Below are 21,498 nucleotides of genomic sequence, written 5' to 3'. Positions count from 1 at the left end.
ATATCAAAATAATAGATTTGATAAACAACTCAAGCTCTTTGAATGAACTGCTCACGATAAGTCTCAGTGGTTTGTGGGGTTTTTAATACAGAAACATGCCTGTGTACACCAAATTTTTCTTCTGCTCATTCCCAGTTCCAGCCTCTGACACTCAGGGAGTTTTTGTGTCTATTTTGCTGTTAAAGTCATAGAATAATGTGGGCTGGGGGGAATCTGAAGGTCATTTACTCCAGCCTCCTGTTCCAAGCAGGTCTGGTTAGGTCAAGTTCCTCAGAGACTTTTCCATTTAAATGTTGAGCATCTCCAAGGACTCCATAACCTCTATGGACAACCCGTTGCGTTATTTTACCACCCACTGTGGAAGGAAAAGGAAGTATTGCCCAGGTTCCAATGTAAAAATATTCATCAGTCTAGCAGCAGTAATTAGCCAGCCTTGGGGAGGATGCACAGATACTCACAGTAACGTTCTCATGCTCTCATCTTTAATGTAAAATCAAGTAAACTGATGTTAGAGTTAACACATCTAGCAATTGTCTCTGGTAGATACTTATAGTTGTTTTCTGAAAGGTTGGTGAAGGATTCATTTTGGGGCACTTCTGGATCATTCTGTGTTCCAGAAGAACAATCTGTTGCAATACCTTTTAGCTTATTTTACTGCTGTTTGCATTGAAGCATACTTGTGGATGTAAATACTTCTGTGCAACATGGCCAAACATGGGCAGCTCCAAAATTCTGTGTTCTCTGCTTAAATAACTTCATATCACTAGATATTGGGGCTCAAAATAAGTAAGATATAAATAGATAGTGGTAATGTAAAACTGCTAGATTATCTTGTATGATATGGAATTAACAGTGTTCAAAGTAACTTAGGCTCTTAGGAAGCTAAACCTCAATTTAAGACCTAATTATTTCAACAGTTATGAAAATTTTGCCCTTACACATTTTCCCAAAAACCAAAGCAAGAAGTATCTTTCTTCTTGGCACCAATTTATTTTTTTTATTTTGTTCTTAAAAAGATTAAACAGTCTAGCTGCATTAATTAGGTTTTCTGAGATTTTTATTTGCGATATGCAAACTGAAGGCTGAGCAAATAGCCAGGAATTCAGCAGCCCACATGAATATGAACAATGAGACATCTTTTAGAATTTAGAAGTTTCCTCATAACGCTGCCAAATGTTGGACTTCAATTGAATCCCTTACACAAGGGGACTTCCAAGAAATGTTGTTTCCATTGAAGATGTGTGATTGTTCAAGCATATTTTGCAGCTCTAAAACATGTGCTGATCAGAAACTTTAATGGCTGTTATCTGGCTTTAAATTCTTTATTAAAAACAGGTGCTTCTTGCAGGCTTTCAGTAGCTTGGCCATAATGAAGAAGGCAGCTTTAGCTTTTTAAGAGTTTAATGTTAGCTTGTGTGTTGTAACAACCAGAGTAGTGGTTGTGTTGTATATCTGCATATGAGATAAACCAGCAAATAACCAGAGACTAGGTGTGCTGAGGAGGATAAAAAAGTGAAGCAGAGGGCAGGAGAGAGGATACTGACCTTTAGGACCATCTTTTTAACTGAGTTGTCTGTGTTTGCAGAGTTTGTAGTAGCTGTGTAGAGGTAGTAGTTTCTCAAACCATTGAAAGACAATAATTCATCTTTTAATTGGTAATAATAATACAATCTTAAAAAAAAGGCTTCAAAATTTCCTGTTTTGCAATGCTGAAATACTGCTTTGACTGAGATCAGCATAGCTATTCTAAGCAGATGCTGCGTTGGGTACTTTCAACGTGAGCCTGGTATATCTACTAAAAAAAGGTCTCCTTGTTCTCCCAAGGTCCAAGACAGCGTTTCCTCCGTGCTGCTGTCTCAGGATGAAATGTTGGAAAACAAAAAGTCAATTAGAAGCCACATTGGACTGAGAACTTCTGAAAGTCCCCATATATGCCTGTACCTTTAGATGACTACTCTTGTTTGTTTGTATTGTATTGTATTTGTATCATGGTCTTTTAGGCACTTTTGGAAATGTCAGCTAAGGTATGCTTGGTAGATTGAGAAAGAGATCATTTTATGAATTTTTTTTTTTTTTTTCCTGGAAGCAATAAAATAACAAAATTGATTCCTTTACTGATCCTTGTCTTCAGGTGGATCTTGTTCTGTATGTGGATCAATAAAAATATGTCTTTAACAATGAGAGGATAGATACAAGGGGCAGAAAAATTAGTCCATTCATCAAGGGCAACATGAAAGAAGGACTATTGTGAAGATGTTACAAATATTAATGTGTTGTCTTGCACTCCCATGACAGTAAAAGTCCCATTAGTGATAAATATTTCCAGTTTTAAAGATCTACAATTTTAGGAGCTGCAAAAGGTCCTTTTATATAATAAAATTAATGGATGTTCAGAAATTTTGCACACGTGCTTGTCTCAAAACAAGCATTGTTATATCCTGCTCCATCCATCCTTTCTGAGTATGGAATAGCAATTTAATTTTAAACCTGAAGTGTTAAGTTTTAATTTTTTTCCTTTGATCAGTCTCCTACTTAGTCGTACATAAATCAGAAGACTATGAAAGAACTAGTAAAAATGGCTGTATCCTTCTAGAGCTGTAATTTGGCTCCATGAATTATTAATTATTAGACCAGTATAGCAACAGCTTTTTCAGAAGTCAGTATAAATGTAAAAGGCTCACCTTATCAGCCAGGATCTAAGCAGTGGCAGTAATGTAATTCTTACCATTTAGCACTTTGTGGTACGTTGAAAAGCAATAGGATATTAGACCATTTAAACTTTCTGAAATATAACACAAAGTAAGGAAGTGCTTGCTTTTTTTTTTTCTTTTTTTTTTTGCCTCTGAAATAATTTCAAAGAAATGAATACACACAGATTTCTCAGGGGTTTGGACTGGTGGAGATGTTGAAGCTGTTCCATTTGTGAAGCATCACTGCAAGGGAGACCAGCAGCTCAAAGGGCATGCTTGAAAAGGAAAGGCTTTAGCTGCTTGTATTGGTTAGAAGAAAAGAAGAAATCCATGGAGGCTTGAAATTAAGCTAAAATGGATGAAAGGTAGCATTTACCAAATACAAAGGCATCCATTATTGTAAGTAAAATTTTCTTTCCTAAATAATTTAGCTCTGTAGTTTAGTACTGTGGTGCTACATAAGTCTGGTGTTAATTTTCTTGAAGTTGTTCTGATAGCGGTACTAGGGGACCCTCATGTTGTCCTCTGATTTAACTGGTCTGGCCAAAAGAAAGGGATATTTTTGTCCCTTGTCTTAAATGACTTTGTGTTTGGTGTAGTCCTAAAGGTTCTTTTCAAAACTTCAGCCTTCTCAGATATAATCTGCCTTTGGCAGCTTCAAAGTTGAGTGCAGTAGCTGATTAATTGAATCCCATCTTGCAAAATTTAAGTGCATGTAATGGAAAACTGAAATACTTCAGCACTTACTTTTCTAATTCTGAAATTTCACTGTAGCATTTTTAGTATTTTAGCAATACTGTTCTCCATATCTAAAGATAAGTTATTAAAATAAGGAGTCTCTCTTGCAGTATATCATAATCTATTATTAAAAATATGATTTCACTTATAAACAAATTAGGAGAGAGTATTAAGGAACTGATTAGGTCTCTTTGTATTGAGGTTTTTAATAACCATTACACTACAAAATTTATGTAAAGCAATATTTCAGGGAGAAATCCTAATGGCATTCTAATGTGAATTTTACCTGAGATTGTTTCACAGGAGTGTGAAATAATCTAGTTGCTGTCACTTGTTTCTGATTTACAGAAGCCATTCTGCTCCCATCTGTTGATGCAGAGAGACCAGGCAGGGTTAGTAAAGAGCAGTTCATCAGCGCCAAAGACTGCGTGCAACGCTAGTTGCAGAAAAGTAATTAGTCTACAAAAATTTAGATGAAGTATGTAAGTTCCTACCCTAGTTCTCTTTTTTAATGGCGAAGGTGAAGAATTTGCTAGGTGATACTGCAAATTAAAGTTGGAAATCTTCCTTTAATTTTCTTACTCCTTTTTTGTTGTAGATTTTACCTGAATTTTGGGTGTAATGTATATGCAAACCACAAATTTCCTGTGGGAAATTATTAACAACCATATCTCTTGCATGTTTCTATTAAGCTAAATACAGTCACGTACCAGCAGATTTAATAACTTGGTCTAGGGAAGCATTCGTGAGGACAAGGCTCATGTAGGAAGCTGATCTGTTACAGCTTTCCTATCCCCATCTCCTATTCGGGATAATCAGTGAATTTTTAGAGCTATTTCTTAAAACTTGCGGGAAGGTCTGGATGCGGGATTGCAGTGGGAATCGTGCCGCTTGCGGGGAGCCGAGGTAACCCTTGGCTTGTGGTCCTGGGTGGATGCCGTTCATCTCTGTGCCATGGGTAAAACGTTACCTGAGGAAGCAGAGGAGGAGGAGAAGCAGCAGAGCTTGTTTCATTTGGTACGGGAAATAGGTTTTCCTTCATTATTAACTGCGCGATCATGCTCTGATGACGTTTAACATGTGAAAGTAATCACGGCTCTTCCTTCATCTCTGGCCAGTGGAGAGAGGGAGTGCATTAATTACATGGTCCTTCCAGGTGAGCTGCGCTTGTATGCAGCACATTACCCAAGCTAATGTGACCAAGAGCGTTCAGAATTATTTTCCTGATGAATTCAAGCTATTTTCACGACGTCCCTTTTGGCTGAGCAGGAGTAGGTTTGCGCAAAACGCGACAAGAGAGCACGGGGAGATGGAGAGGAGGAAGGCGGTCTCCGCAGCGGAGGCAGTTTGCGGGCTGGCGTTGCAGCGGTTCGGATGGGCAGCACCCGTTCCTGCTCTCCCTCTGCCCCGGGACGGCCCGTGTGGGCAACCACCGTGGCCTGGGCACTCGCCAGAACTAGAGTCTCTCATGCAAGAAATTGGAAAAGTCCTTCGGCAGGGAAGGAGAAAGATAGGGAGGAGATTAAAGATATATGTCTTAATCTCGGGAGCTATAGGGTGCGCAAAAAAATGGCGCGGCAAAAGCGACCAGAAATGTGCCGAAAGGTTGTTAAAATGCAATTGAAGCCTACTCAGGGCTGCGTGCGGCTCTGTGGGAGCACCCTGTGAAAGCGCACCAAAGTGTGCGTCGGCAAGCCTTTTGCAGTGTTAGCTCGCAGCAGACTGATCTGCCCATAAATAACACTAAAGTTTATGGGCTTTTAAATGGATGAAAACAAATTTGGACGGCTTTTTCTCATCAGTGCTTTTAGGGGTGCAATTTTTTTTTCCGCAAAGAGCTGTGAATTTAAGATATATGTTCAGACACCTCTCGCATCCCGTGGCAGCTGCTGGGCTGTAACACCAGGGAGATGAGGAGAGCCGGCGACCGGCAAGGTCTGTGCTGTGCCTGGCTTGGAGCTGCTGCCATTGCGTGGCTCTTCTAGGCTTGGGCACGCATGGGTGCCAGGCAGCCACCTGCCATCTCTGTTGCCTTATCGGTCCCAAAACGAATCCCCTCAAGAACCGTAAGGGGGTGGAAAAGGCTAATGTGACCTACAGCCTTCCACCCATACGTCGGTGGTCCAGCTCCAAGGTTATGTCTATGCCACGTGCTTTCTTACAGATCCTTGAAACTAGGCTTTGGTTGTCTCTTGGAGCTGCTGGCCACAGCCCGCTGGAGAAAAAATGATGCAAGCACCAGATCTGGGGCATCACCCTGAACGTGGAGTCTGGAGAAGCGCCCGCTTTCTTCAGGTGGAACGGAGGAGCTCTGTAGTAACAGTGCAAAGACTCGTTTAATCAGCATGTGTTGCAATTGAGTAACGGGCGGCGATTTTTCATGTTATATTTTAACTTTATCAGATCTCCTGTGTGGCTGAGTAATGTTTTAGGCGTTTTAAAGCGGTCTTGTTTTTCAGAGAGGGGATTAGGATATGGCTTCACGTTCAGTGGGAGCTCCTAACAAGCATCCCTAGAAGATGCCAATGCTGGGAGCTCAGCACCACGCTTTCCCTGTTTTCGGAGCAGCGATGCGGAACTCCTCCGTGTATCCATGCCCCGCGGGTGACTGCAGGCAGTGCCCACATCCTGGGGGTTTGCCTGGATGTGGCGAAGCCTGCAAACACGGACCTGTAAGGTTAGATGGCTGAAAGAGAATTAATTTTCACAGGGCAAATTATCACGCCTTGAAACGCGTCTCCAAGTGAAGACATTACAAATAATTGTGCTTGGATGGCTTTTGAATCTCACAAATTAAACCTATTAGGAAAGTCTGACTCGAGTTTCTGCAGTGCAGTTTTGCACAGAGAAAGCCTTGGTCTGCATTTGGTGAAACAGTAAAAAGTATATACTTTAAGTGGCGGAAAACATGACAAAACGTGTATTGCTGGGAATGGAAGTACAGCAGAAAATATATGGCTATTATCCAGCTGCAAGTTTCTCCATTTAAATGCAAACAAAACAGGAAAATGAAATGCAATTTTTAGTTTAATCAACTTTCATGAGTCTTCTGGGAAGCCCAGAAGTATCTAAAAGGAGCCTCTGGGACCTGTTGGGTTTAAATATGAATTTTGAAGTCTGCTCAGTAATAGATGGTATGCTGTGTTTGGTTTAAAAATTAAGCTTTGCAAGTGACATCTGGGCCTAACTGGAAGCTAGCTGGCAAGGGGGAAGGCTAGTCAAATCAGCTGTTCATTTCAGAGGTGCATTAACCCTTTCTTTTGCTAAAAATGTGTCTAACATAACAATTCTTTGCCCAATACATTCTACAAATAGGAAGTTAAAGTAACAAACTTATCCATTATAATTTTTAAAATAAACAGCACAAGTATGGATAGGAGAGACACTAAAAAAAAATACACCACAGACTGTACCAGGCAGTATACTGGAGAGTTCCATCACAGTGGAACTTGCGAAAAGTTAAACTAAGTGAAAATGGCCTCTAGTTATTGTGTCCATAAAATAATTAATTTAGTGGGGAAAGATTAATGACTATTTAAGTATGATTTTGAATATCATAACATCAAACACCTGATCTATAGAGATGTTATAGGTATGAAAAAATATAAAAAGTTTTTGTGTCTTAATTAAAAAAATAATCAGACAGTGCAAGAACTGAGGAGTGCAAACAGTATAGTGAACTGAAATGCTTTTTCAATCTCTGGCACTGGAATGGGCTGGGACATTTCTGCATTGATGTCCTCAGTGTTACATTTCTCCTGAGACCAATTACAAAGGTTCACAAGGTTGTTTTTATTTTCCTTGCTCTTGATGCCTTTTTAATGAGGCCTCCTAGTAAACAGCAAGCATTATGCTTTCCTGTTGTATTCCTGTCTGCCGCCTTTAAACATTTATTACTAATACATGTGGGAAATGATTTATAAATTAAATATTAGGAAAATGTACTTTTAAAATACAGAAGTAGTTAGGGGGTATGTTTTATAATTGTCATTGGGGGAGTGGGAGAGGAAGTCATGCCAATATTTTGCTAATGGAAGCGCAGTGAAAGGGACTGTTAAAGCATCATTGTGGGTTTATGTAATAAATAGAGATAATAGATGCATGGAGTTTTCAGTGCATGTATCTGGGCCTGTGGCTGGGTGTAATAAAATCTGAATGCAAAAAAAAAAAAAAAAAAAAAAGCCAATTGTGCAGAGTTGCCCAGGGAAGTTTGACCGTTTCTGTTCTGTGCAAGTGCGTGTTCCCCCGGACTGGGACTGCCCTCCTGCTCTGCGCCAGCACCAGGTCCTGGTACCCCCAGTATCCCATCGGCATCGTGCCTGCCAGCACCAGCTCCTGCCCTGGCACGTTCCTCCTCCTGCTTCGCCTCTTCAGTCGCTGTATCTTCCAGATTCAAGTGATACTTGCAAAATATTCTCTAATCATCAGCACCAGCTAATCAAGCCTAATAACACAATTATTTTGGAGTTGAAGTGTGAGTGACAGAGCCTTGTATGGAATCACTCCATCGTGCTAACCGCTCTCGTGTTGGGACGCTGCCTGCTGCAATGTTGCTCTTGCTGCCTTAGAAATACCGAAGTCAAGTACAAATACCGTAATTGTTTAAAGATGTTGTATCTCGTTAGTGAATTTTATTTGTTTACCGTAAATCATGACTCATCTTCAATAGACAAGGCTGTTTTCACCTGGGTTTGGAGAACCTGTTTTGTTCTTTCGTGATTTGGTGCCACTTTCGGAGTAAGGTTCATTGCGAGCAAATGCAAATCTGAATTTGGTTTGGGTTTGGGTTTTGTTTGGGGTTTTTTTGGGGGGTGTGTGGTTTGGGGTTTTGTTTTGGTTTGGGGTTTTTTTGTTTGTTTGTTTTTGACAAAAGTCCTTGCATTTGGCTGCCCTACAGCAGGCTTTGTTTGTCTCTTACAGGTAGGCTGCTGTGCGCCGTCTCTGGTGATACCCAGTGGCTGCATCTCAGCTGATGTCCTTTTGTTGTCCTGCTAGCAGGCTTAGATAGCACATCTCATTCTACATCTGTGGTAGCTTTTGGGGGGGGAAATAGATGAATACATTGACAAAACTCGCCTATATAAAGGTGTGTGTGGATATATGTATGTATCCAAAATTTGCACTTAGTAAATGATGCATTTCTGGTAGGTTTGTGCTTCGGGGAGGTCTCTGCCAGCACAACGAATTTGTCTTTGTGTGCTCCTGTCACGGTGGAAAGCTTGGGAGAGGTCCTGGTCCTCTCCTAGCATTTGCTCTGGTGACTTGAAGCAGTGATGGAAGCTGAGCGTAGAGGGGCCGTTGTTCAGAGAGACTCATTTTAATCATCTGGTTTGATTCCTCTGGGTCTGGAAGCTGTTGTGGGTACTCCTAAGGACAGGGCTGCAGAAAGGGCTTACTCAGCGTGCTTGCTAATCTGTCACGAGCAGATCTTTGCTTCGTTTCTTCAACGTTGCATCTGTGATTACAACCACTTTTGTAGGCTGCCAATTCAGCTCCTTCCTCCTATTCCACCCTCGGAGTTTGTGTTGAAATTGGCTGAAGCTCTCGCGTGGCTGCGACCTGGCACATCCCCGCAGCGCTGCCGCCTCCGACCTCGGCTCTCTGAGCCCTGTCGCATCCCTCAGGTGCTCAGATGTAATTCAGCAGAGAGTTTGCTGTGTCTTAGATGCATTATCCCTCTGAAAAGGCTTTTCGGAGGTGTTGGAGGAGAGGAGCGGTTGTCCTTCACTGCTGTACTGAAAGGTGTTTACTTCTCGGTGATGTCAGGCTGGTGGCACTTCTTTTCTAAAACATGACTGCTCCGAGAATATGAAATAATACTTTGATCATTTTAATCTTTTACCTTTTTAAGTAACTGATTTCATTCTCGTATGAAAGCAGTCGGCTCAGCTAGCTAATCAAGCTGCATAATGATGAAAAGGTCAAAATAAAATAGCGAACTACTGTGATTCACAGCAAAGACTGGGTTCAGCTTTCAGAGGAGTGCAGACCATTGTCAGAACATAAATTCTTTTTTTTTTTTTTTTTGAAAAGAAACTAGGTTACCATTTTTCCCTGTCCTTTTCACTGTAAAGTCGTGTTGTCACCCGCAGATGTTGTCCAGAGAAAAATAAGAAGAGTGAGTAGCTGACATCTCTTGTAAGGAAAAATTACACTGAGAACATAGAGGTCCCTAATTATATTGGAGTAATAGCAGACTTGACGCTGCAAGGGGAACATGCTGAACAGCAGCTATCTATTCTCCAGACAAGGTTGGCAACAGCCTCACCAGAATGCAAAACTGAGTCTCTCTTGCAGCAGTCTTCAAATCGCATTGCATGAGTAGAGAGTGTGGTATCGCATTCATCCAACCTCACCACATCAGGCAGTGAAAGTAGAAAACGATATGAAATTCATCCTTTCTTGATGGTTTTAAGACGATAACCCTCTGCAGTTATCCTCTTGAGCCAAATTCAGATTATCTTCTGTTGTATCTCCTCTCATCCCTTACCCTGCTGCGTACGCAGGTGCTTTCCGAGCTGGTGCTCGCTGGAGGTTAAAGCAAGGATTGGGCCAGTGAAGTGGATGCCATTAGAAAAAGTTTACACTTCAGTGTGCATAATAAGAAGTGACTCAGTTGTGCTGGAATTTTCCCAAGCTCTTGGGAGACGTGGGGCTGGCGGGGCAGCGTGCACGGTCGGGTTGTTACAAGGACTCATGGTGGCATTTATTTGAGAAGGCCAATCATTCATTTTTTGTTTCTGCTGTGTGGGATTTATTTTTAGTGTAACTAATCAAATACGTATAGAATAAAATAGCGTTGGTGAATCAAACGAACCTTTTCATGAGTAGAAGTAGCTCGATTTATTAAGTGGAATTGTAATCCAACATGAAGCATTTGATTACCCTCACACGCACTAATCCTTTTCTTTATGAGATCGATTTGCCCTGAAGATCTGTACATGGTATTTTTTTGGCAGCCTTTTTCCTTAAGACCTCAAAATGGTATAAATGATGAGCTCCAGCTGTTTCTCATTGTGTGGTTTGGTTTCTGACACACAAGGTACTGGATTTTAAGCTTCTCAGACTTTTCCCCAGTAAGTATTATTTAATAGCTATTGCTGCATGCACATTGATTTTAATTTTACCAAAATAAGTGCATTAAAATGTTTACATGTTGTTATTTATTACCAGCTGTTTTGTTAGCATTGGAGATGGTGTTTTTTATTTATTTCTGGGTATGGCATAATTAATTTTGTGCGCTTATCTGGAGACTTTCTTGTCAGTTATTCATAGCCTGACTACTTTGTCTGCAATCTTCAAACCATTTACTGTGTGATGTGAAATATTTCAGTGTGTTCTTGCATTAAGATTTAGAATAATGTAACTGTCTTTTGGTATTTATAGCAGTCTGCTGCAGCAGGAGGCAGGTCACCTCTTATCCTCAGCAGCGTTGGTGCTGTAGGGAAGATCGGCTTTACTCACCTTGGGGAATTGGTTCTAGCTCAGATCAGGTATAGTTCAGATCGTTTCTGTGTTTGTATAAAAAATCACAGCATTGACCAGCTGAGGAGAATATCTCAGCTCACCAGTGGATTGTTTTGTGACTCTCTGGGTTTGGATATGAAAAATTTGTTCTTTTCTGCACGTGTGGAAAATATGCATAATATTTTACATAGATCCACATTGTCCTTCTGCACTGAGAAATGCATGAGGAGGTTGAGGAGACATGTGAAGTTTTTGTAGTTTCCTGGCCGTTCCCCATTGCAGTATGGTAGCAATAAACCCCGAACAAACGAAGGTGCAATGGTCCGAGACTTAAGTCTGGTTTTACCAAGGACTTGGGTGGTGTGCCTGTGTGATGGACATGGTTGCTCAGCTCTGTTGCCCCAGCTCCTGCCTCCCTGTCCTCCTGCTCCACGTCGTGCCTTTGAACCCATCTACTTTTGCTCTCAGCGATTATTTTTTCATCAGTGGGGTTAATGGCAAGAGCATGGTGGCACATGGTGACTTCTAAGACAGCATTAAAAAACATTCCCCAAATAAAGCCTGAATTAAGAATAATCAAATTTCCAGAGGTAATTAAAGCAACTGTTCACATCTATTTAAAGGAGAGAAAAATTGCATGTTACCTCTTCATCTGCTCAAAAAAAAATAGCACAAATTGGGATTTCTGTGTGATTCATACCACTCATTTGTAGAATCACAGGTTCACTAGAAAATAGCTATAAAATCTGAGAAAACCATAGGTTTTGTGTATAAATGGCAAAGAAAATGAGATTGTTAAGATTAGCCTTTGAGTCAATCAATACTTAAATTATCCTAGTCTTGGTCAAAATGTACCAACTGATTCTTGCTGCAAGTTGCCTTTAACACTTAAAAACTTTGGTTCGTATAAACCCATCCGTTGCATGGCTTTCCAGTGTTGAGTGAAGTGATGACCAGGTTTGAGCCCTTCTTTAATTAAACTGACATCTTTAACATTTAAGGTGGTCTTGTAAATTTAACAGAAAAGCTGCACAAGTCGTACATCTTGTATGTATGTATATACTCTGACCCTTAAGAACGAATATATACCTAGAGAGTATGGGTATCTACTGTGACCCTTAGTGTGAGTGAGAACATGTTCCCTCACCGTCTTGGTACTGCTGAGGTTGGTTTATAAAGGTCCCTTAACGTTCTGCTCAAAATGAAGTACAAATCATTGAGAGTCAGCAAAAGAGTTTGTGCCTCTTGGTTGTTACATGTGATTACAGTTTACAGTTGAGCATGCAGTAATTATGCAGTTTAATCAGTTTCTGCACAGATATCAACCACTTAAAATATTTCTGAGTTTATCAAAAACATTGGATATCTGTCTTCAAAGATTTTCAAAGGAGCAAAAGAGAAATACCATATTTCACAGATGATTAAGTATTTTTTTCTTATTTCTTTTTTTTGCCAGTATTTGTAATATATCAACAAAACAAAGAAATAAAATGAAAACCAAGGAAATACATTTCATTTCTTTTAAAGCCCAGGACTGAACATACTGCTATTCAGCATCCATCCGTGGCAGATTTCATCTTTTCCTTCCAAACCGGGTATCTCTCTTGGTGGGAGTGTGCTCGAGTGTGCTGGTGCTGCGGACAGATGGACGTATGTCTGTCCCGCTGCATTCCCAGGGCTGCCAAACCTCCACAAAACGATGAAATCCCCAAGGAGTCTAATTTCCCAAGACTCAAACCCGCAGGGCTTTGGCTAGCTTTGTATGAGCTCCAACTGAGCCCGCAGGGTTTGCCCATCACAAGTAATTACCATCTTTACTTGCAGATCAATGTAATGAGGTGGGATAGAGCAAAGGGTGTCCCACTGCCAGGGCACAGCTCGCAGGGAACGCAAATTCTTACAAAGGCATGCCTCAAAAGATATTTTGTGAATAAAATGGACAGATAGACTTCAAAAGGGCTGAAAATGGCAAATCAAATATTTTCCATTTTGGTGCTCTCATTACAGAGAGGGGGAGAGATGCGCTTCATGCTGCTGGTATCCATAATATACTCAAGGCAAAAAAGAACTGTTAAATTACAGTTGTTTCTCCTCTGCTTGGAGATTTCTTCACAATTCCAAAACATTGGTGGTTTTCTGCATGTTTGTTTGGTTTTCTGCAATTAGAAGCTGTAGCCAGATTTCATGGCAGTTTGAGTTGGTTTATCATGTAGGAGTAGTGAGAAGAAATTTGTTGGTACATGTTTTGATTCACTTTCCTTCATTCCATTTTCCTAAAATGAAACTTGGCGGTGTGATATTTGGAGCTGGTGTAAAAGAAATTCATTCTAGTTCTTCTAGTCCATTGTGCAAACTGCTAGGATTTTCCTACCTGGCCTTGCTCGTGCTTTTGATATCATAAAAGAGAAAAATGATACCCGAGAAAACTTGTCATCCAAGAATCTACCTCAATGGTAGATTTAAAAAAAAAAAAACATAAAAACTTTTAAGCATTCTGTTAGAGGATTGGAGTGCCAGGGATCATTCAGGAAACGAGGGTAATGAATAGTCTGAAATGCCTTTGGAGGAGCCCTCCAAAGGATGTCTCTCTCCGAGGCCAGAACATGCAGCTGGCTGGCTCCGAACATCACTCCTAATTCTTGCGTTAGCCCTTCTATCACAAAGGGCTATCACATAGGTATGTCTGTAATAACTAGAGAATTTATGTCCTAGAAAGTATATCCTGTCCTGAATGCTGTGACTTTCTGGGAATTGAGGGGATTTTAGCAGGGGATGAGCAGGACTTGGGTTTTGCCCCCTTCTGTGGTGGGTGAGACCTTGGACCGGCTGGTACAGGTGACCGCGGGGGCTTCCCGTGGGATGCTCTCCCATCAAAGCAATGCCTGCCTCTTCGTATACTTACTTAAGGAAATACATAAATGTGATTTTGTATAATATTTAAAATGAATTTGTATGGTAATAAACTCCAGTGTATGCACTAAGCAATAGTTTAAGCTCACATAAACATTACCACTTGGAAGAATTTTCTTTCTGGCATTTTTTTATCACTACGTTTCAAAGCCTTCTTACTTGAGAAGGTTATTTCAGTAAATTTTTTTTGTTTTTTTCTGCAAATAAACTATTTTTGAAAAACAGATCCTTCCTAAGGGCAGTCAAGTGTCAAATACAGAGTTATGGATGGTGTCAGCTGCGTGTGGAAGCACACGCTCCATTTATTCATTACAGCTGTGAAAGCTTAGCTGTGCAAATGCCAAGTGCCGGTTGTGTACCTGTCACTTCGGAGCTTTTAATGAACATTGATCATGTTCACCCAGACGTTTATTTGAATAAAGTGAATGTGAAGTAATTTTTAAAAACACAGTGTGAACTTTTATTTTTTTCCTAGTATCTTATAGTCTTTAGGGTGAACCTGAAAGGACTGTTAACCAATAATTCCCATCTCTGAAAAATTATTACTCAATGAGAGAAGGATCTGTACATTCACTTTGGTCATCTTGTGAAGGTTCATTTAAACTTTAGAGTATAACTTGTCAGTATACTCTCTATATATATTCATTAGTTAGTTCCAAAAATGCTATTCTCTGTAGTTTAAAGTAGTCTTTAAACAGGCCCTTGTATTACCCTTGGGAAAACAAACATCTCTCTGGCTCCTCATGCAGAACTTAGTTACGCAATTTGGGGAAATAACCTTTATCTCTTTGCTTGTTTGAGTGAACAGTCCATCCTACCAGATTTCTTCTGCTGCTTAGGACTGTTGTAGGTGACATAAAACGTGAAATGTAGAAGTGTTGCATTGCCAGGCTCGTACTAAGACTCGTGGATCTGTAGGGTTTGTGCCCTGAAGCACTGAGCGCTCGGAGCAGACAGATGGGGACCCAGTTAATAATAAACTAGACAATTGCATCCTCCTTTAAGAGCCATTCCCTCCTATGTAGGGCACAGTTTGCTGCATGTGTCCTGTAAGACATACAAAGTGAAACCACAGCGTGATGATGGAGATATATAAGATCTTTTGGGAAACCTATAATCAACAAATAATTTTCAGGAATCCCACGGAGAAGAAATCTGTTACGTGGTCTAAAACTGCCACACTTGCTTTAAGTCCTGCTTCATTAAATATCCATTTCTGCATGGGCTGTTTCAGGGAAAGTACCTAAAAGAGATATAGATACTGTGAAATATATAGTGGTAGTTTACATTCCTTATTGTATTGTAGCTGTAGAAAAGAAAAACCCATAAATAAAATCTTTCTAAACAAATCTAGTGTGAATTTCCTAAGTGAAAGAAACTACATGTCTTGCAGAAGGAGGAAAAATATTTAATATGTTGATTTTTAATAAAACCTTTCCAATGTTTAGTTTAAACCAAGGACTGAAGTGAAGTCCAGAACCAAATAAATTGATCTTCAGGCTCTGCATTTGTGGTGACCATAGTAAAAAGAAATCAATCCATAGGTCATTACTGCAACAATAAAGCTAATATTATTAGCTTAGGAGTCACTATTACATATCTTTTTTCATAATGATCTTGTAAGGTGCTGAGCTTTCACAAATGAATTGTGTATTTGGGGATAGAAACCTTATAATATAGGTGGTTTCACTTCTTCAGGGACTAAAGAGTGCAATGCGCTAGACTTTAAGCTTTTTTTTTTTCCGTTTTCCTTTTCAACTTATTTTAACAATAAACTTTTGAATTTGATTTGGCTTGGAATTTGTGGAAGATGGGGGATATAAAAGTAGAGCATTCAGATGATAATCCTAATTACCTAACCTTGTACTGGCAGCTTCTAGTGTATTTTTAGTCTGATAGGATCAGAGTTATCATTACTAGTAATTTGATAAATTTTGTCATTTTCCTTTGAAGAAATTATTTTAGGCTTTTTTGTGAGCTAACCTGCTCTCTTGAGAGTAAACTAGCAACTAATTTAGTCAGTGAAAATTCCTGACAATTTTTAAGTGAGAATAAATATTTCTAAGATCCTTCTGGTTATAAAACTTGACAATTTGCCCACAGATATTCTCCTCTTTTAAATGTTGTATAGCAGTGGCAGTTTGAAATCTGATAGCCGATTTGTTGGGTTTTTTCCAGGGAGCTCTTGAAAATTTAAGTTCTGCTCTTCCTTAGTTTTGAAATATTTTGCGTGATATTGTATTTGGGTCACAGGCTTCCATTGCTAATGGAAAAAGAAGAAAGCTGCCCAGGGGCTGGTCATGCCAGAAGTCACTGAAGTGTGGACCTTCCCAATGGGGCTGGAGCCACCTTCTCATGTAACACTGTGGAAATCCAGTTCCTGCTGTAGAAATGTGTAGAAATTGTGTCCCGCTTCAAAGCACTTGCGTTTGATTTCTACATGGGGACTCGTAACAGCAGTTTCCTTTCCTTGTATCGCTTTGGTTCGTGGTAAGACATAATTATTGAATGCCTTCAAACAAGTCTATAAAGTCTCTTCCAGTAGCCTACCGGTGATCTTCCACACATCTGATCCCTGATGATGATCGACCAAATTTATAGCTTTTCAATTATGACGTGAAAAGGGGATTTTTGTGCTTATCGTGGTACTTTCCAAGGCTGTAAGCGGGGTTGGCAGGGAGGCAGTGGACCCTCCTGGCCAGGGGAGCTCGTGGTCCAAGGTCGCATCAGGCAGAGCCTCTCACTGCCGTGACCTCCCTAGCAAATTCCCAGCTCTCGAGGACCGCGTTCCCCTCGCCGCCTCCCTCGGAGCAGCTCCGCTTTGCCAATTATTCACTAGAGAGAGGATGACTGATGCTGTGGAGCAAAGGTGCGAGCTCCCGGCGGGGATGTGAGGGATTCGGTTCAAGTCTCGTGTTGGAATCAGGCAGACCAGGAGCCGGCTGAGCGAGCTCGTTTCAGCGAGCGCTCTCACTGCAGGCTCATCTGCTGGCATGAGAATGAGCTGCTCTTCTCCTTGGTGGGGGAGAGTTATTAAAAGATTATTTTTTCTTTTATGATCTGCATAGAACCAATTTTGTAAAGGAGAACCTTATCTAAAGGAGAATCTTATCCTTGGGATGTTTAGTATTAAGAAATTCACTTTTACCTGATTGTGTTCAGTATAATACAGCGCTAGGTCCAGCACAGGTTCTGGCTTAAACAGTGCCTTTTATTTTGGTCCTTTTAATTCAAATGTAAGTGAACTAAGCCAGCAAGGAGAGACAGGATCTTAAATTACCTTTGAGAAGGGAATGGATAATCAGCGAGGCAGAGAGCTATAGATAGGTTATCAGCCCATGAGCTGGTCTGATGGTGGCAGCTCCTCGGGAGTTGTTGGCCGGAGAGTGAGGACCGACAGCATCGGTGCTGCGCTCTGCCGCCGTGCCGTGCAGGGAGCAAAACCCGCGCCTGGTGTAGCCAGCGAGGTGTTCAAAGCAGGGTCTCACCCCACAGACAGGGGATGGTACTTGCTCAGGGATGTGAGATTTCTTACTTTTCCTTATTTTCTTATATTCCTTTTTCTCTTCATTCCTTTCCCACCACTCAATGTGAAGTTCTGTTTAACGTCTTGATGTATTTCTGTGTCTTTTGAAATAAGCGCAGGGCATCACCCCAAGTGAAGCCGTGCCCACAAATTCCCCGCGCTCTTGTCACTGCGTTTCTTTACAAATGGTAGCTGGTCCTTTGGTGGTCACTTTAGCGTCTCTTGTTGTGGTATTTGCAAATTAAAATGATCTTTCAGAACCGTTATGTAATAGGGAATTTCCAAGGCACTGTTTAAAGTGGAATCTCGCCAATTGCAGGTGATGGCCAGGGGACGACGGATGGGTTTTTGTCTTCTGCGTTGGTGCAGCTCGTTAGCGTTTTTGTCATCACTGAAGACCCATGGGGCTCAGATTGGCGGTGGCTCAGTTGTTTTGTATTCTGCTCCTCTGCACTTCCACGTTCCTCCAATGGTTATAGTGAGCGAGAGAGGAGAATATTAAACATCAATAAATTATTTGGGTCACATACAGAGTGTTCAATACACGGTGGTCTCTTTTACAGTAAGCCTTGTTGTTATATAAAATAAAAGTATATATTCTGTTCAACTTTCCAAATTTCCCCATAAGGTTGGAAGGGAGACAAAGATCAATCATTGATAAAGATAGCCTGTGGCAGTGGGTAGATGAGACTGTCAAGTCAAGTGAGAGGGCAATAAAGCACAGAAAAATATTAAAATATTTTGATTCTTAGAGGCTTCTACTTACAATCTTTGATTTCTGCAGCCTGAGGCTCCTAGTTCAGCTGCAGCCTGAAGAGGTCTCAGACCTTGACTGCACTTTTTAATGCCATGTATTCATTTGCAGAAAACAGGTTGGATGGGAATGAGCCTGCGGAGAGGGAGAACCTTTCCTTTCTGTGCCCAGTGCCAGAGGGGAGAAGGCTTATAGGAAGAGTCTCTAGCAGCAAGTAAATGAATTTATTGATTAAGTATGCAATAAAGCTAACTCAAATATTTAACGATGTTTGATGCAGGAGGATTGTGTTCACATTTTGTTTCTAAAATTTTGGTCAGCTGTTGTGATCTGGGATTTGCAGAATGCAGATCTGTTCACCTGGCACTGAAGAGCATGTTCAGCAAATCCTTTAAAAAAGAGAAGCTCCTGTGTTTTCTTCGTCTTTGTGTGGATTTCAGGAGTCTCAGGGAGAGCCAGGGAGCAAATTGCCAAAATGATGTGTGTGTGGTGGGGGTATGCGTGTGATATATTACACGTTTCATTTCTTATCTGACTAATAGAGAGCTGAGGAGGGGTCCTGAAATACAAATAACACTGACGATGTGGCAGATGAAGCGTAGCGTGTCTTCCCAGAAACATGGATTTTGCAGAGTGAGTCAGACTGAGCGTTGTTCTAGTGAACTGTAGTGTCTGTCTTTTAACTTCCAGCCCGCGGTGACAGTGAGTCAGCAGGGGCTCGTGGAAGAGTTGGAAGGAAAAAGGAGCAGTAATGCACCGGTCAGAAGTTACCATGTGGGACCCCAGGTCTCGGCTCCTTCCTGCGAGAGTGCGTGGTTTGACCCTAAAACCATCAGTCCCTGCCCTTTGGGGAGCAGATCTGGTATTGCTTTGGGTGCTGCAAAATGCCTTTTGTTCCAAGCACCGATTTGAGACCCAATGTTGGGCTCAACTCGCCTACGAGTGTTGGTGGAGAGAAGAAAGATGATTGCTTGGAAGTAGATCTTGCTCTGTTTTTATAGTATCTGGGGAATAACGTAACTGCTCACCAATTCAGAGCTCAGGTAGAAGGGCACAGATTTCGAAACAGCTGAAGGACTTTTTCTTACTGTTTTTTTTTAAAAAAGCTTTACATTTGGTAAAGGGAAAATAACTGATATCTGGAGCACTCAAAATACCATTTGTACATTACTTTGTCTTTTTCAAGTAGAAAATATTGCAGACATTCCACCAGATATAAAGTTGAAAATTTATTTAGCAAAAGTAAATAAAATCGCCAGGTTATAGTTACAGTCACAGAACAGCAGCTTTAGTGCCCACACGGGCATCATGGAGTTGATGGTGGGTTCCAAGAAGTGATTTAGATTTAGATTTAGGATTTAGAAGTTACACTGCAGCTTCACAAAATAGATCTTTCAATCAGTTTGTCTTTAACAGCTCATCTAGAGGTAATTCAGAATTTGCTTTTCAGGTTGGATTAGAGTAATTCCATTTTATGAAGGGTACTAGAATGACAAGTTTGGGGTAGTGCCATGGTCTTTCATGTTCCATTTCTATCTTTGCTACAAACAAAACAGGAGAAATCGAAACTCTTATGTGCTGTTGTGTGGCTTGAGGTATGACTTTTTGGGTGGCTGGAGAGAGAAGAGGGAGGTTGTGGATGTGCTGACCCCCTCCCTCTCGCCCTTGGTGGAGCATGGTGGTCTTGATCCTATGGGATGTCCCACCTGGCCCTCCCGTGAGGTCCCTCCTATCCCACGGGGATGACCCGGGAGGAGCAGTGTGGCATCCGGCAAGATCAGTCTGTGGATTTATTTGTGGATTTTTGCTTTCTTCCAAGGTCTTTGCCAGCCAAGGTTCAACGCTGGTCACTTTTGTAACGTAGATTCACGTTGTAACAGCTAAATAAAGAGGTTTGAGCATGAAACAGTGTGTGTATCAGTTTGAAATAGCTGCAAAGCAGTCAGGTCAGTCTGGGTCAAAGGCATTACCTGTTGTGATTTTAAGGCATCCTTCCATCATTATCTTGAAATTTGCCAGTTTGCTGAAGGCTGGTAATAACGTGTTTGTCTGAAAATACCTGCTGTTCCCAGCCAGGCTGTTTGTGAAGTTTAGAGAGTCACAGGAGTCCATAGCAGTCCAGTTTAACACACACAGACGGATTTTGGATGCCCTTTTGGGTACCCAGATGTTTAGGGCTGCATGTCTGAAGTTCACAGCACAGATATGCAGGTGTGTTTTCTGTTTGGGTTTTTTTGTTTGCTTTAAATCGCAAAGGAATTCAAAACTAAACCTCAGCTAAGCTGAAAGGAGAGTTACAAGTGCAGGCACCATGTGAAATACAGGTTTTATTTAAACATTTTCTTCCAATGAGTTATTGAAGCAATTTATTTGCCTAAGCTGTAAAATAGTTTGTAGTGGAAATGTAAATAACAAATGGCCAATCCCTGCTGGTACAGTACAAAGAAAATATTATTTAGGGATCTCTCCACTCACTGTAGTTGATTTATAGGCTCCTTTCTAGCTACCGATGGCCCATCCTGAAGACAGGAGGAAATGGTGCAAGAAATGGTATAATTTGTAATGGGAGCCTGCAGTTTCTGTCGGCCTTGGTGTTCCCCTGCTCCTCCTGACCATCCGTCCTCCTCTCCCCTCCACTGAGGTTTGTGAAGCAAGGAGGACAAATGGCTAGGAATTTGGGGAGACAAAATTCAGAGCTGAATTATTATTTTACAATTTCCCTGTGTAATGCAGAATGCTTAAGTGGTGCTTCTTGTACTTAAAAATGAAACAGTGCATCAAGGAGTTTGCTTTGAGTGAAATAATAAATCAAAATAAATAAAAACAAATAAAAAATTTAATTTTCTCATGCCCAATTGTCAAAAAATTTTAAATGAAGAAACCAATTCTAACATTTTCCAAATGAAGTTCGTAGCGTCTTTTCTAAGAATTGGTGTCTAAAACAAAATAATTTTTCACTGATGACAAAAAAATTGCTTCTATAACATGCCCAGCAGTGAAATGACTGCTTGAAGGAAATAACACTGGCAAAATTTTTCACTTTAAGTGGAGAAGGTCTTTGGGCTGTAAGAGCTGTTGTGTGCCTAGCTAATTTTCTTTAAACTGAACGGAAAAGTGAAGCAGAGAATGTATTTTCCCTGATGAGCTGATATTTCTGGTTGTTTATGAGCTCCTGCATATTGTTACTTTTGAAAAGCAAAACAGGAAGAATATATGCAGGAATACATGCACATCATCTGGATGTGTAAACTGACTTTTATACATAACCTAAAAATAGTTATAAACCAATTCAGAAAGTGGCATGTTTACTAGAATTGGGTGAACTATTCCAGAAAAAAACGTGCTGTCCTTTAGCTCTTTCTCTTCCTTGCTCTTCCCTCCATCCCTGCGGTTTTTACCCTTGGTGCCACGGC

At 40.8% G+C, this 21,498-nt stretch overlaps 1 protein-coding gene across 4 annotated transcripts in view; it reads left to right on the top strand.

Moving 5' to 3' along the window:
* The window catches only part of LOC104320855 (contactin-4), a 348,268-nt gene that overhangs the window by 103,088 nt on the left and 223,682 nt on the right, over positions 1 to 21,498 (top strand). The window contains exon 1 of one of the 4 annotated variants that reach the window (XM_069811810.1): positions 3,068 to 3,089. The exons of the other annotated variants lie outside the window; for them this stretch is intronic. The gene's annotated coding sequence lies outside the window, so the exon portion shown is untranslated. Of the gene's footprint in view, positions 1 to 3,067; positions 3,090 to 21,498 lie in introns of those variants that run through there. 4 annotated transcript variants of the gene reach the window in all.

This window comes from Haliaeetus albicilla, chromosome 24, assembly GCF_947461875.1.
Source record: "Haliaeetus albicilla chromosome 24, bHalAlb1.1, whole genome shotgun sequence".
Lineage (NCBI taxonomy): Eukaryota > Metazoa > Chordata > Aves > Accipitriformes > Accipitridae > Haliaeetus > Haliaeetus albicilla.
Note: the sequence above shows the minus strand (reverse complement) of the source record. Positions and strands in the feature narration are given on the sequence as shown.